Raw genomic sequence first — 16,832 nt, forward strand, 5'->3', positions numbered from 1 at the left:
AAGGATGGCATGTAATAATAAGTCACGAGGACTCTGTAGCCAACAAGATTTACCATGTCTCAGAACTGTTCCCATGCAGAGGGATCAGCATACACATCACCTGTCTTGTGGTCTTTCCTGTCTTCCTCCCTCATTTCTGTAGCCAAGATCCTTAGGAGTTCACCTCTGGTCAAATATGATCTCTATTAACTGTGAATGAATCCATAGCTTTTCATTTCCTGTGGAAACAAAAGCATAACCTCTCCCCAATACAATATATTTGCCAACTTTCATTCTGAAGCCAAGACATCTCTAAAGTATTTAGGCTGGTTTAATTCAACAGTCCCTTCCAAAATTCAATGTCTCTCAGCAGCTGTCATTCAGTCATCAGGATTAAAAAAAATTCAAAGTCAACAAAACACCATACAGGATCCAGATGTCCTGTGTATTTCCCATCCTTATGTGGCTTATTCTTTTTATATTATTTTACTCTTTGTATGATTACTTATACCCATTTTTTATTGCATCTCCTTAAAGGTTTTCTTAGTCTGGACCACTTTACTGCATGCCTGCAACCTTCTCTGACCACATGAACCAAGCTTTAAACCCACCTTGTGGCTTTGCACATGATGCTGGTTGACTCAAGCTACATCTCTGTACACTATGGATTGCCTAAGAGACTACAAGACTAGGAAGCCATTTCTGCCTCCATGTTTCCATGTTTGGATCTTTTTTTAAGCTTTCTTGGGTTTGATGTGGAAATATGTGGCCCCATGTTGGGTGCCATAGGTACCAGTACTTTCTCATTGGGACCACTGCTCACAAATAAGGGCACAGAGACTTCTTGTTAATTATGAAAGCTCAGCCTTTAGCTTAGGCTTGTCTCAACTAGCCTTTATGAATTAAATTAACTCATTTTATAGGAATATTTGTTCTGCCATGAGGCTCTTTACCTCATCTACATACTGTTCATCCTGCTTCTTCTACATCTGGCTGGTGACTCCACCTTTCTTCTTCCCAGTGTTCTCTCTGCCTGGAAGTCCTGTCTATCCTCCTGCCTAGCTATTGGCCATTCAGCTTTTTATTGCACCAATTACAGTGATACATCTTCACACAGTGTACAAATATCCCACAACACCCAGCCCCTGATCCTAAGCTCCTATTTCTTTAGCCCTTCTCCCATTCACCTTTCTTTGAATGACTCCTTGTGCTTCTTAGTTTAAAAAGTCACCTTAATATGAAATAGGTTACCTGGGAACATAGTCTTAATGAAGAACTATCTAGATCAGGTTGGACTGTGGCCGTGCCAGTGAGAGATTGTCTTGATTGCTAATGGATATGTAAAAAACCCAGACCATTGTGGGCAGCACTATTTCATGGGTGGGACTATGGACTATATAGGAGTAGAGAAAGCTAGCTGAGTAGTAAGTAAGCAAGAATTCATTTATCCTCTCTTTGCTCCTGGCTGTGGATGTGATGTGACTAACTGCTTGATTTCTTGCCTTAACTTCCCATGTATGAAGGACCATAAATTTGGAGTAGATGCCAAACAGACCCTTATCTCCTCTAGTTTTTTTTCCAGGTTATTTGTCACAGGAACAGAACTAAACCTAGAACTCTAGTATAACTAATAGACAGTCTAGAGGGCAAGGGGGAAGCCACACCATCCTTGGGCTCCATGCCTCTGTGCAAGCTGCACAGACTCCCACCTTGGCTTTCTTGTCTCATTTGGGTTTTATAGAACTTATTCTCTGAACTCCAGTCTCTGCACTCTCTTGATGCCCTTTCATTGATGTATCTCTTCCCTATCTCATGTGTGTAATCTCTCTATTAGTTTCTATAGCTTCTCTTTTATTACTTTCTCTCCAACCATATAAATAAACTCGGCTCTTTCTTATCTTAAAAAAGCAGAAGTTTCTTGTTCTACATGTCTTCTCTTTATCTGTTGCTATTTTGTTTTCATTTCTCCCATGAATAAGATACTTGAAATGAATTTAAGCTCTATGGCCCCACAGTCTCTCTTCTGATCCTCAACCTGTTTCAGCCTGCATCTACCTACACCACTGAAGCTGCTTTCTCCATGGTCACCCACTGTCTCTAACCACTAAATCCAATGGCCACTTTTCAGGTTTTATCATATCTGATTCCTCTCTTCTTTTCTCATTTTTCACTTTGAAAGATATTTATTAGGCATTAGGCTATTGCAATAAAGAAAACATATCCAGTCTTTTCCTCATGGAGTAGACAGTCTAGCTATAGACACAGACACTAAACAAATAAGTACATGATTAAGTATAAATGAGTGTAAGTGTGAAGATATTGCAAGGAAAGTGTAAATGCTATGGTAATAGAGGCTGTAGCCTAATCTAGCAAACAAGGTGACTGAATGGAAGGAGATGAGGGGATTCTGAGTGGGGCTGGAGAATAATACAGCAAGGCTTTAGATCAAGTCAAGAAACCTTGGCTTTATTAAGAATAGTGGTTTCCATGAAGGATTCTAAATAGGAATATGATAAGATCGGATGTGACTCCAAGGTCCCAGACCATCATGTCTAAGTGATGCTGTTAAGGGCAAGATTGTGCAACTGGGACAGAGTGTAGCACATGGGTTAGAGAGTCAGTTTGCAACTCGGCAACCCCAGAATGTGAGCAGGACGATGGTGAGTTTGGGGCCAGCCTAGGTTGTATCAGTAAGATCATGTCTCCAAAGGAAACAAACAAACACAGAAAAGCATGCAATTAGAGACTCTGTATTTACTGGGAACTGGGAATTGATTTGATTTAGAGATAATCATGGATGAAGATAAGGTTTTTAACAAGGATAACCCTTACATTTCTAGCCTGAACAATTGTGTGGTTGGTGAGTAAAGACTGGGGATGTGAAGTGGACCATGGTAAATGAAAGCGTGTGAGAAGCTCATCTTTACATGCTGGCCCACAGCCTCTACCTCCAGCCTTCTGTACTGTCAGTTCCCTGTGCCATGTACTCTCTCTGTCTTACATTGCTTTACTACTGTCTCCACCTAAAAGCCCTCCCTCCTCTCTCTTAACTCATTTCTTCTTCAATGCACAGTTCAGGTGCCCACTCATCAGCAAAGATTTTCTGAGTCTCTCCCATTGACTACAGGTTTCCTGCCCATTGGTTGGATCTGGTCCTAACAGTCTGTATATAACCACCTGTATTAGAACATGGGTTATGATGTGATGTGGCTAGTTGCTTCGCTAGACTGTAAATTTGAGGACAAAACTCATCTTGGCAGAACAAGCACATAGTGGGTCTATCTCTCAGTATATACTCAGAAGATAGTGGAGAAAAGTTCTGCTAGGGTACCGTTTCTATGTCAGTCACTGAATCTTTGGCTGTTGAGGTTAGAATGGACTTTGGATATTTTTTACTGTAACTTGTTTCATAGGTGAAGGAAGTAAAGTCCTGTTACAGAACTGACCAGTGATGATCAGAATCTACTTTTCCTGGCTGCCAGCCTAGTAAACTTACACTATGTAACAACAAACCAAATAAATAAATGACTGCAGAGTGACCTATGCACAACAGTGTATGCCAACTTAACTTATAGGGCAAAGAATAAATGAGGGAATTGTGGAATTTCTGTATTATTGATAAACATAGATGCCGGGTGTGGTGACACACTCCTTTAATCCCAGCACTCGGGAGGCAGAGGGAGGTGGATCTTTGTGAGTTCAAGACCAGTCTGGTCTATAGAGCTGGTATCATGATAGCCAGGGTTGTTACACAGAGAAACCCTGTCTCAAAAACACAAAATTAAATTAAATCATAAATAAAAATAGATGTCTAAATTTCACCTGTGCCTTTGTTCTAAGCTTGAAGGGAGCTGGGAAGGTGTTGACTGCCTTATTACTGAAAGTAAATAACAGTAGAGGCTGCTGGTATGTTCCATGATAAAGCACTTGCCTAATATATATAAGGTCTTGAGTTTGCTGTCCAACATTGCAAATAAAATAAATAAAAATAAGATTCTTATTGCATACAATAAAATCATCATCGATATTTACTGAATGTCTACCACAAGTCACTTGATTGAGAAAAGTGTCTTAACGCATTCGCTAATTTAGTCACTATGTAAAACTCCAAAGACAGGAGCTGGGGAGACATCTCAGCAGGCAGGAACTGCTTGGTACTCTTGCAGAGGACCTGGGTTCGGTTCGCAACAACCACATGGTAACTCGGGTTCCAGGAATCCAACATCCTCTTCTAGACTCCAAGGGTACCAGGCATATATGTGACGCACAAACATACACGCAGGCAAAACACTCATGCACAAAAGATTCAAAATTCAAAATTCAAAATTAAAAGCTCCAATACAAGGTCGAGATGCATTGGTTAATTTGGCTAATGTCACATAATTAATTATTGAGGAGCTGTTGTTAATATGCTTCTGGTGTGACCAGAAAGCAATGTCTGAACCCATTGCCTCTGCTGCTTGGGCTGGTGTGTGCTGTCCACATAGGCCGCTCTAGCTGCCACCTCCTTCTCCTTACTGATTGATCCCTTTTTGAACAGCTTAGAAGCGGGTGGACAGCGGAGCAGATGGAAACAGTTGCTGGGTAAGGCTGCTGACCTGAGTTTGATCCCTGGAACCCACGTGAAGGTAGAAAGATTGAACTGATTATAAAGTGGTCCTCTGACCTCCGTGTGTGTACTCTCCCAATCATATATGCATGTCAATAAATAAATCATTTTTTTACAAGAAAAGGCTAGGGACTGAGAGATGGCTCAGCATTTAAAGACACACACCGCTCGTGAAGAGGACCTGAGTTCAGTTCCCAGCACTCACATTAGAAGGCTCACAAGCACCTCTACCACCAGCTCCAGGGGCTCTGGCACCTCTGAACTCTGCCACTCACCTGTGCATGCCCACAGAGACACAAACACACCCACATACGTATAACTAAAAATACATGGTATGGATTATTAAAAATACCATGGAAAGTTAGAAAAGAAAGTGATGTTCCCGCGACATCATCCTTATTTGGTAAAAGTAAATGCAATGAAATGAGCTGTTCTTTCTTTCCAACCACCTATTGGAGTCTGACAGAAAAATGCAAAACGAAAGGATGAGTGTTTGTTCCGTCACAAATTAGGCTCCTTTGCATTTTCTCTCTCCTGGAAAAGAACACCCTCAGGGTGCCACACCTTCTACTCATGTGGGTGTCTTTGCATCCTCAGTGCTACCTCAGATTGTAGATCTAGATGGCAATGAGAAGTGAAGGTTTGCACATGTCTGGACAACCGTGTGTCTATTGCACAACATGCAATAAACACTATTTGTAATTATAATAAGGGTGCCTTCTAGAAGAGGTAAACAAGGGCATAAAATCCGTCTTCTGTACGGTTAGTATTCCATTTATAGTCCACTAAATTCACTGAACCATATCAGGCCACATCTGTTTGAAAACCTACCAGTTTTTATGAACATTAAATAAAAAATGCTTAGATTTAATGACCATTTATCATATTCATGAAAAATAATGAAATGGGAAGAGAGTAGAGGGAAAATCATTGAGAAAAACTTAAATGCCTAAAAGTTTGAGAGTTTAATTTATATATATTATATATGTACATATATATATTTTAAATCAAACATCTGCTTTTTTTTGGCTTTGAAACTTTCTATATTAGAAGATGCTTTTTTTCTTTTCCGTCTGGGTTTCAACCTAATCATAGATTCAGAAAATACACCCAAATCCTCCCAGCACTTGGGAGGCAGAGGCAGGCAGATCTCTGAGAGTTCAAGGCCAGTCTGGTTTACACAGAGTTCCAAGACATGTAAGAAGACCCTGTCTCAAAGAAAAAGAAAAAAAATAAGAAACACTTCCCCAAATATTTATATGTAAATATTTCCCACAGAAGTTAGGTATGTGAATCTATAAAGAAGTTACTGGGATAAAAATCCTTATCTCAGAGAGAAATCATGAATGTTCCTTAGTAGACTTAAGATAGACCTCAGGCTGGGCAAGGAGGAGAAGGATAGAAAATGAAAGTGCTCCATTTCTTTTTCGTGTGCATGTATGTGTTGCCTGCTTGTGTATACGAGTGTTAGCATGTATGTGGGCAGTGTACATGGAACCCTGAGGCTGACATAAGGAGCCTTCCTAAAATACATGTCACCTGACACACACCTTTAATCCCAGTACTGGGGAAGCAGAAGCAGGAGGATTTCTGTGAATTCAAGTCCAGTCTGGTCTACATAGAGAGCTCCAGAACAGCCAAGACTGTATAAAGGGACCCTGTCTCAAAAACCAAACCAAACCAACCCAAAATGTGCTTCACCTTATGTATTGAGTCAAGGTCTCTGACTGGATCCCAGCCCTTGCCTACTTGGCTATGCTAGCTATCCAATTTGATCTCAGGATCCTGTTTCCACCTCCCCAGCACCGGAAGTAGAGGACAGCCATCCTGCCCACCTGGCCTTCATGTGGCTTCTGGGGATCTGAATTCTGATTCTCACACTTGTGTGGCAAGTGCTTTAACGACTGAGAGGCTCGCCCAAGTCCTCACTGTATGCTATAGGGGAAGAAGAGAACAGAGCTTCCCAATCACTCCACAGCAGGTGAAGAGCCGTGCAGAGGAGACTGGGAGTGACGTTTCTGACAGCAAGCTACAGAAATAACAAGGTGATGGAAGAGCCCGTCATAAATAGAAGATCGTTTCAGAACTGAATAAGATGCCCCCTAGTATAAAAAGCACGAGTCTGTGTGAGATTAAACCTGGGATGAAGAAGACTGAGGTGTGAGACTTACCAATAAGGAAGCCATGTGTTGAAGCCAAGGAACTCTGGCCATGTTTCAACAGCCCTAGTGGATACTTTTTTAGATCTTGAGGTGTTTCTTTCTGTTATTCCTATTTATGTCTGTTTCTAGCTTGATTGACTGAACTAAAGTACAACCAATAAATAAGGAAGGTTGTAGTTCTATTAATACAAAGTTTGTTTTTGTGCCAATAGCGAAGGTAGAGGATAGACCTTATTCTTAGCTGATCGATACAGGCATCACAGATCAACAACCAATCTTCATATTGGCAGGCAGGACAGTCAATACCTTATTACTATTTAATAAGAATCACCCTGCCACTGCAGTGGCAGGGAAAATGTTAGAAAAGTTTATGTCAAGTACTGTAACTACTGCTGGACTACAGGCATCAGAAAGTGGGAAGGCACCAGATAATAAGAAAAATTAACCTCGTGTTAAGACCCTCGGGGTCTTTTCAGACCCTATAGCTAGTGAATTTTGAGTTGGACTGGTCAGTTGCCATCTTCAAAATTCCACTTCTGTGTCAGAACAATAAGGGGACCACACCAAATGACCTCAAGGCCGCCTTTCAGCTCGAAAATCTACTAGTAGAGATTATAGTTTGAACTTTCATTAGGTTAAGAATGTGACGAGCAGATGACTGACCCAAAGGATGTTCCAGGAAAGTGTGACATGCCGCGCTGCAGTGCACTTAAACTGAACAGCACGGATGTGTGTGTGCCACTATTGATGTACAAATGTGGAATGTGCTTCACTGTGTCTCCAGAAAGTGATTGATAGGAGATGCATCAATTTCAAGGTTGGTGAATTCAAGTAAACTGTTGTTGGTAGTGTCATTTCTTCAAAAAAAATTACATCCTTACCGAAAAAAGACAAATCGAGACAGGATATACATAAAGCAACAATTTATCACAAATATCCACTTAGCATTGTGGAGGGAGAACACTGCTTGAGAATTTTGTTGTTGTTGTTGTTTTGTTTTTCCAGAAAATCTGAGGAGCATTTTTTTAATTGCTTGGTGTCTCTGTCTTGAACATAACTTGTCTCCGCTTTCAAAGAGGATCTACAAAGCGGACTCTGATGTCACAGGGAATCATTTTTATACAGGGTTCGATCAGCCCCTGCTCACACACCCTGCAGGAAGAAATGGGTAAAGAAACTGAGCTCATTCAATGCCAGACCCCTGGCACCCCTTCCAAAGAGCTCAAGACATTCTGCCAGGTCTAGTAGAGAAGAAGATAGAGGGGTTTTTTTTCTTCAGATTTCTGAATCCTGGTTTTGACTCATTTACTTACTTTCTTGGAGATAGGCTCTCTCTCTGCAGATCAGGCCGGCCTTGAACTCACTGTGTAGATCAGGCTAGCCTCAAATTCAGAGATCCACCTGCCATTGCCTCCTGAGTTCTAGGATTAAAAGGGTGCTTCGCTATATCATATACATACATATATACATATATATTATAAGTGTGTACACACATATACACACACACACACACACACACACACACACACACACACACACACACACCTTAGTCACGTCTATGCTTGGAATATTTTAGCTTTCCAGTATTTTTACACTGAATGAAAACAGTTTTACATTTTAAAATTGCATAGCACAAATATTTTACAGAAAACGATTTAAAATAGATGAATATCAAGTAGGAAAAAACACAAAGATCTTCTTCATACAGCTTATCTGCCTTTCATTGTAAAAGATTCTTAAAGCTCATGACAGAGGCTCTGGAAATGAGTTCATCTTTAGCAAGGCTACCCACACACTGGGGGGAAAAAAGTAACTTATTTGATGGGAGCCCACCCTGTGTCTAATTTAGAAGTTTCCCATTTATGTCATGTCAGATTTGGAAAGGCTGAGCCTCATGGAAGGCATTGGTCTGACTGTCTCCCAAGCTTGATACCCAGGGTTCATGACTGCAGTTCCTGGCACACTCATAAATATTCATACCTCCACTAATAATTTGCAAGCCAAATTCATTTGGCTTTTTTCACCCCATCAATCTTATAATTAATAAGGGTGGTGCTCTTGTTTCACTTTCCTCCAAAAGAAAAGATAAATGAAATAAAGAGTCATCCTGTAAATTTAAATAGGAGTGCCTTTCACTGATTAAAAGCTGATGCTATCATATGATGGGGGGGGGGCGCTCCTTAGGCTGTTGCTTTCTCTGGTAGGGGGTGGCGATGGGCAGGGCAGAGGAAGTGTTTCCAGATGTGGCTTGCATGAGTCTGGAGAACTTTGTTATCTATTAAATAATGCCTAGAAAACTTTGGGTAGATGGTAGAAATGAATTTTTAAAAAATAGCTACGGTTGTGCATGTCCGTAACGCCAGTGCTCAGGAGGGTGAGGTGTGAGAAAAGCTGCCAGTTCAAGGCAGGCTGAAGACAGTGAATTCCGAGCCAGGCAGGAGCTACATAGGGAGCCATGCCTCAGAAAGAGGAGGAATGAATTGTAAACTGCATCTTTGAAAGCTGCCTTCTTATCCACTGTCCGGCTCCATCCGAACGATGGCCGTTGCACATATAGGGAATGTCTCAAGAAGCCTGCAGATCTCTGCTTGGAAATTCAGAGAAATGCTAGAAAAGTTGTCAGAATTTACTAACCATTGATGGCTCTTTGAGTCAACTGCCTTTGAATTAACATGATAGCCATGTTTCCCAATCTAATTGGAGAGAACTTGGTTTCCATGGGGACGTTAAGGGAGCTTTATAGGACATGATTTTACAAATGTATCATAGGAGAGGGTGGGTATCGTGTACTCCCGTTGGGTTTTTTAAAGTTTATTAAGAACAGAGCAGGGAAATCGAATTGAAGATAAGTTAAAAATAAAATTGTGATGATTGAGGTGGGTTATCTGAACTAGTTGATATCCATGACCCGACTCTACACTCGCCTTGAACATAAAGTCCTGAAGCTTGTGGGTGTGCTGTAAAGTAAGACTGAATGCCTTCTTCACACTGCTGTGGTGGGCAAAGCACCCTGGGAGCAGATGACTTAACCTGTATGACTGGGAAAGCTATGTAAATACAGAAGCAGAAAAGGCTCGTCTCTGACGTCACAGGGTCGCCCCGACTTCTTTTAAGGGAACCTAAAGATGTAACCATATATTATTCGAGGAGTATTGTTTGTGTGAGTTGTTGTCACTTCAGATTCTTGTTTGTTTGAGACAGGCTCGTACTGCATACTCTTGAATTTATGGTAAACCTCCTGCCTCAGCTTTCCTCCAGAGTGCTAGAATTATGGGATTAAGCTGCCATGCTCCTATCTTGCCTAGTATTGTGGCTAATACACACATTTAATCCCAGCACTTGGGAAACAGGCAGATGGATCTGTGTGAATTAAAGGCCAACCTGGTCTACATAACAAGTTCCAGGCTAGCCAGGGCTACACAGTGAGCCCTGTCTCAAAGTAAGTACAATGGCCAGTAAATCTTATTTGGAAAGGCAGTGGAAGAGGGTCCCGGGTGCTCAAGGCTCTCTATCCATATTTGTTTTGTTTTTAAGAGTGTACTGTGGCGGTGGCGCACGCCTTTAATCCCAGCACTCGGGAGGCAGAGGCCGGAGGATCTCTGTGAGTTCGAGGCCAACCTGGGCTACGGAGTGAGTTCCAGGAAAGGTGCAAAGCTACACAGAGAAACTCTGTCTCGAAAAAAACAAAAAAACAAACAAAACAAAACAAAAAAAAAAGTGTACTATGTTCAAGCCAGTCCACTTTGGACAACTCTAAGCACAATGTGCACGTGATCGTACATTGATTTCACAGCCAAAACAATGAAAGAGAAATGTTTTCCTCACAAGGTAAGTGCGTGAATGAGAGAGAAGCTGGCCTCCTGTTGAGGCCTATGTTCCCCAGACCAATCTAGTCCTTTGCCTCAGAGGTCAGATGGCCTGAGAGGGCTCAGGAACACAGAACTCTGGAGGAGGAGCTGTCAGGGGCCCTGAGATGCCTTGCTCAGGGGTCTTGGCTGGTGAGAGCGGAGATGGGCTCTTAATAACATATACAGGTTGCTTCCTGGGTAGAGAAGGTCACTAACAGGCTTGTCTTCACTTTTATCAAGTCCTTCTCAACTCTGCTCATCTAAGGGGGGACTTTAAAAAGCCACTTTGGGGGCACACTGTCTCTTTCCTCTGCTCTCCTACTACAGGAAACCATAGCAAAAGCCTGGGGGTTTCTGGGCTTCACTGTTCCATTGTTATAGTCCCTCAACTAACAGTGGCTGCAGGCCTGCCCTCTGATTGGATAATAGACCTAGGTAGGGGTGACCGTGCCAGGATGGAAGAGTAGGGCTGAGTGGCATGGCCTGTGACTTCTCGCACTTTTCTCAGGATTTAACTAAAGGCTACTGGATTCTCAGCACTTAATGAGCTGAATGTGATTCTTTTGGCTGGTGACTTTCCAAGGCCACCTCCTCTTCAATCAGATGACAAATCCCATGTGTTCACTCTGTCCAGAGTCTGCAAGGCCTGGGAATCCTTCAGGCCTGAGGACCCAGGAGCTTAGGAAGAGCTTGGGAAGGAGGGAGAGAAACCAGAATTGTCCACACCTCTTGCAGAACTCTGACCCTCTAGGAGAGGTGTACACTACAGGGCCAGGAGGTAAGAAGGCCTCCCTCTTTGCTGTTCCTAACTTCCTATGAGTAGATGCCAGCTGTGCCCTCAGCTGCTGAGACCTGAAGAAGGGGTGCCCACGGGGTCTAGCTTGATTTAATCTTCCTGCTGTAGAAGGCATGGGATGGGGCAGGCTTGGGGCAAAGGAGAGGAGACAGTAACTGCAGAGCTTTGTGCTTGTACTTTAAAAAGGAAAGAATAAGATGGGGCTGGTGTATAGTGCGTGCAACATGCAAGGCTACGCAAGGCGAAGGAGGAGTGAGGAATGGGCTTTGCTGCATTCCAGTTACATCACAGTTCTCTCACACTGGAGGTGGGTGGTGGTGCTCTTGGGTCTGGAGTGGACACCTCGGGTTTCTTAGCACTCCTTCCAAGAACCTCCTTTGTCCCGCAGCTGGTCTGGGGGTAAAGTGCTCCTGCCAGAAGCCCCAGGCTCCCCAGATGCTCTTTCTGGGCACACTGGGTTCCTGGCTTGGTTTCTGTGCGAAGGAAAATTAACGACTCCCGCTAGTTTTTATATCTTTAAATCACGATTTCCTGAGGTTTGTGTTTCGGGCCAAGTGAAGTAGATAGCTGAGGAGAGCTTGGGTAATTCCAAATAAAAACTGCCTGGAATGATAATTTGTGTAAAAACTTCAAAGTAGGCTAACTTTATGGCGACACAGATGGGCTTGGTTCCATGTTCAACTAGAAATATATATATTATTAGCTGTGTGTTCATGGCCACACTGATATTCTAAACATCACACACAATTCCATTTCAACTCCTGACAGTCCAGTAGTGACTTCTGTATGAGGAAATTTCCGAGTGAAATACTTTGGACTCAATAGACAGTCTGAATTACAACCCCACCCCCAAACATGAGTTAAATAGAGGAGAGAGAATTAACATTCACTCTTCAAGAGCTGAGGAAAAAAAAAGAGTGAGATGGGAAGGAGACAGGGACCAATAGTGGAGGAAGAAGGATGGATGGGTGAGAGGTGAGAGGGGAGGTGGAGACATTGAGGTCAGAGAAGCCTTGGATGCCTCCCCCAAGCCCAAGTATCTCTCCAACCAGGTTCAGATCCAGTTTCAGGCGGTCTTGTGTCCTATGTCCACGGTTCCCTGGGGGCTTAATTCACTCCTGCCCTCTCTGCAGAATGACTTTTGAACCTGGAAAAATAATTGCATTAGAGCAGATTACTTATAACCGATAGTTATCCGTCTTTTGCTGGTCGACAGAAGTCTATTAAACTCGGCACAGCCATTACCAGCTGAGCTCTAGAGCGTGCCTTCATTAAGAAAATTAAAACCGTGTTTTCGAACCTAAGCCAAGCCTGCCCAGTCTCAGGAGTCTGTGGCAACCCCCCGAGGTTTCCCAGAGTCCGCTGTTTGCCAGAACCAATCTCTTTGCCTTTTAGACCGGGTAGGTCTGGGCGGGAAAGACTGAGTGTGGTGACAGTCGCTGCCATGTAGGACTATCCAAGCTCGAGGAACTCCATCCTTCTTCTTGACCCCGCCCATCCTACGACCTCCACCTCTCCTCGCTTGGGTCTTTCCCCTGAGGTTGTCGGTTCAAGGCTGGCACACCTGTCCGGGTGTGGCTCCGGGGAACCTAGGTAGCAGGTGGGGATGCGGTAGGATCTGTGGATGGGAACGCGCAGGGTCGGGAACTTTCCCAGTTGACGTCTGAGGCTTGATACAGACACAAGTGCACGTGTGTCCCAGCGCGCACGCCCACACTACAGTGCCTGCTCCCTCCATGCAGCAGCTAGGACACTAGCGTGACCTGTGAGCCTTTTGTCCACCCAAGCGCAGGCGGCCGGCCAGGCAGCCAGACAGGCAGTGGCATGTGCCTCTGACCCATAGGTCTTTTCCCTTTGGCAGGCTCCTGGGCTTTGGTTTGGCGACACACCCTCGTGAGTGCCACTTGGAGACTGGAGGCCACTTCGCTCCAGTTTGGTGCGCAGGGAACAGGTGGGAAGAGCAGGCTGCTAGGAGGTCCCATCCTCTTCCCTCTCTGCAGACACCCTCTGTTTCCTGAGTCTCCGGTGGAGATATCGCTTCAGTGCAAGCTCTCTCTGCGGGAGAGCGGGTCCCTAAGTGAGAGAGGTTGAGATGCACTGATCCTGCGGCATCTGCAACTGTGCAGAGTTGAAAAATAATTTTTAGCACCATTTATTTTATCTTTTTGTTGTTGTTATTGTTGCTACCTGCCTCTCTTTGTTCAGCATTTAGCTTTTTTTAAAAAATATTAATTATTCAGGATCTCTCTGAAAGGTCCACCCAAGTCTCTAAGAAAAACATTGCGTGTGTGGGGACATCCTTCCTTAAGACTCTAGGGGCAAAGAGCAGCTACATTTTTGTCAGAACGCCCAGTGATGGAGTGCTCAGCCCTCTTTTTCGGTTTAGTGTGGGTCTCTGGTTATTGGGGGAAATAGTAACACCACTCCCATTCAAATGCAGGCCTGAGGGGAGGGGGTGGTGTTACTTGAAAGTGTACAATATCGGTATCTAATTCTCTTTCCCACGTTCTTTAATTGATACAAAAGCTTGCAGCCCTCAAGTGACAGAAGTCGCCCTGATAGCCGTGGACAAGGGAACATCTTTTACATTTGCACAATCTTCAACTGCAAAATCGCTGGACATTAAAAAAGAAAAATGAACTAAGTTCTTCTAAGGAAGAGGGGAAACTGCCGCCTGATATTAGTGCTTTCTTTTTATCCCAGGGAGGCATCATTCAATTCCTTTTCCTTTGTAACCCAACCGAGCACACTACAAGTGAAGGACAGTCTCTCACCAGCCACAGATCCAGAGTGTTTAAAGCAGGTTCCTTGGCTGATTTTCCCTTTCTCTGTCTTTAAAGCAAAACAAAAACAAAGATTTTTTTTTTTAAAGACAGAGCACTATTCCTCTTGGAGAGTTAATTTTGTTGCCACAATATAGGCACGGGACTGTTAACAGCCATTTGAGAAGCTAAGTCTTAGAGATCCCATTGTTTCAATCATAATCTTCAAGTGGTTTAAGATTAATGGCAGGGTATTTTCTGTCTCTTCTCGGGGACCTTTGCATCAATTTACTTAGAACACTGACCAGACTGCCAATGTCTCCCAATTTGATTAAGCTAGACGTAAGCAAACCCAGTAGCATTTCCACATTTTTTCCACCCGTGAGAGTATGTTGCTGAAGTACTTCTTGTTCCGAGTTCAGCTGCAGTGAGGTTCACTGTCTTCCTTGTGTTTGTTTTATTGTGTTTATATAGCTACCTAGACTGCTAAGCATTTCATGTGCATGCGTATACCTATATACACATATATTTAAGGCAGCCCATGTGTTGGGAAGTAACTTCTCTTACACTTCTGAGCTTAAAGGGGACCTTTCGAAAAGTCAACCCCAGGCTTCCCCGGAGAATATACTTTTAAAGTAACTTTGAATGCAGTGAGCTTCAAAACAGATTCCCTCCCATCATAACAGCTTGCTTGGTAATAAATATTTAAATTTATCTCAGTTATCACAATAGCCCCCACCAATTTTTCAAGCTCAGCTGCACTGAGGCATCCCTATTCTGTCTAGAAGATCTAGGTTATCGCCCATCACGCCTTGTCCTAGAAGCGCCCCTTTCTGTGGGGCCCCAGGGTTCCTGACCCAGCCCTCCAGCATCCACAAACGGGGGTGGGGTGGGGGTGGGGGCTGAGCTGTGAAAGTGGAAACTGCCGAGAAGCAGGAGGGAGAACGGGTTGCGCAATCCACGAGCTGGGCGCCCTGGGGAGAAAAGAAAGGAGACGCACCTTTAGCTGCTGTCCTCCCTGCCGCGTTCTTTCCTTCCCCAGAGCCTCGCTCCTCAGAATTGTTCTCAGAAAAAAACCCACAATCTGGTTCTTTAAAAACAAAACCCCAAACTCCCCGAGAAGCTAAAGTCGTTCCGCATGGTAGATAGACCACGCTTGGTGTGGGGGGTCTGACCGTGGTGGGGAGACCTTTCTGAGACTGGGCTGCAGGGCCAGCGCCTCCTCCCAGGAGCACAGACGGTGGAGCTGGGCTGGCGTTACCTGTGAGCCTTCGCCTTCCACACCGCGCAGAAATCCCAGGCAAGAGTAATCGGGACATTGGAAGGATGCCGCTCTGCACCGAACCCCAACCCTCTGAAACCGTGCAGCGCACCTTGCCCTGGGTGAGATGAAATGCCCGCACTCTGGCGCGATGTTGGGGTGTGCTCCAGCCACCCTTTCTGCCTCCAGCAAAAGCGAGAAAGCAGGGCCAGAAAAGAAAACACGCGTGGAAAAGACTTGTTTGTGTGTAGATACGGTGACAACTAAGAAAGACTGACAGAGAGGGACAGATCCTCTTTGTTGTGCGTAAAAGGGTCTCCCCAAACTGGAAACTGCCTAAATTCCAAAAACGATTCCTGTAGACTTTTATGAAACTCTGAAATTTTCCCCAGGAGTTTAATTTTTCGAATACAAGAAATATTATTTGGCGTTCCTGGTTTCCCCTCATCAGATATCTATTTCTCAATAATAATAAAAAAAAACTTTCTAAATTATCCATTAAAACATTTCTTTGGACGTTAAACTTGCAAGGGGGGAAAAACAAACTGCAGCAAAACCCCACAGAATAAAGAGATTTTTAAAATGTATCCTTTTGCTAAGGCATTTGGTCGTTTATTCCCTGAGGCCAAGTGAAGGTGTGGGTACCTTCCTATTTTGTTATTATTTTCATCATTTATTCATTTAAATGCTCAGCCTTGACAAGCTATTCCCTTGCTGCAGCCGGTCACGGGTGGGAACGGTGGAAAGAGCAGGTAGGGAGGGTGGGGAGCGCAGAAAAACACCGTGGGCTTCGCAGGGGGCTGGCCCGCCACGGTCTGTCCTGCTGGCCAGCAGGGGGCGCTCTGATGTTATCTGTGGACCAACCGGCCGAGCCGCTCAGAGCTGGCGACACAGGCTTGGCGGTTTCACGCAGCTGCAAGAGGAAGGGGAGGAGGATCGTAGCTCCTAAACCCTCAGCAGAGATTCTACTCGGGTTATTTACCTTCGGCTCGAAATGTATCTGCGTTTCACTTCAGCTAGCTTAGTGCTCCCACACCGACCTCTTTTCGTCTGTGTCTTTACAGCACACGTATAATCACGCGTCTTGAAATATACATTAATGCAACTTATTAGATGCGACGATGAATAGTCAACATTTTTTTCGCCTGTTAGTTCCGCTGATCCAAGCAGGATTTATTTGCAGATCTCACATCCCGGAGTCATAATGCGCACCCCCCCCCAAATAAAATTGGTCAAATGTTGACAACCTGTAAGCCAATCTAACACTCAAGATTAGTGATGGGAAACTAATGAGAAAATATCAGATCGCCCGGCCCGAGGGCTGCCAATTAAATCTTCGCTGATTGAAAAATAAAAGCGGAATTGGGGTGTGAGCCCAGCTCAACTTGAACTATTAATTTAACATGTTGCCGGTC

Source organism: Peromyscus eremicus, chromosome 4, assembly GCF_949786415.1.
Source record: "Peromyscus eremicus chromosome 4, PerEre_H2_v1, whole genome shotgun sequence".
NCBI lineage: Eukaryota > Metazoa > Chordata > Mammalia > Rodentia > Cricetidae > Peromyscus > Peromyscus eremicus.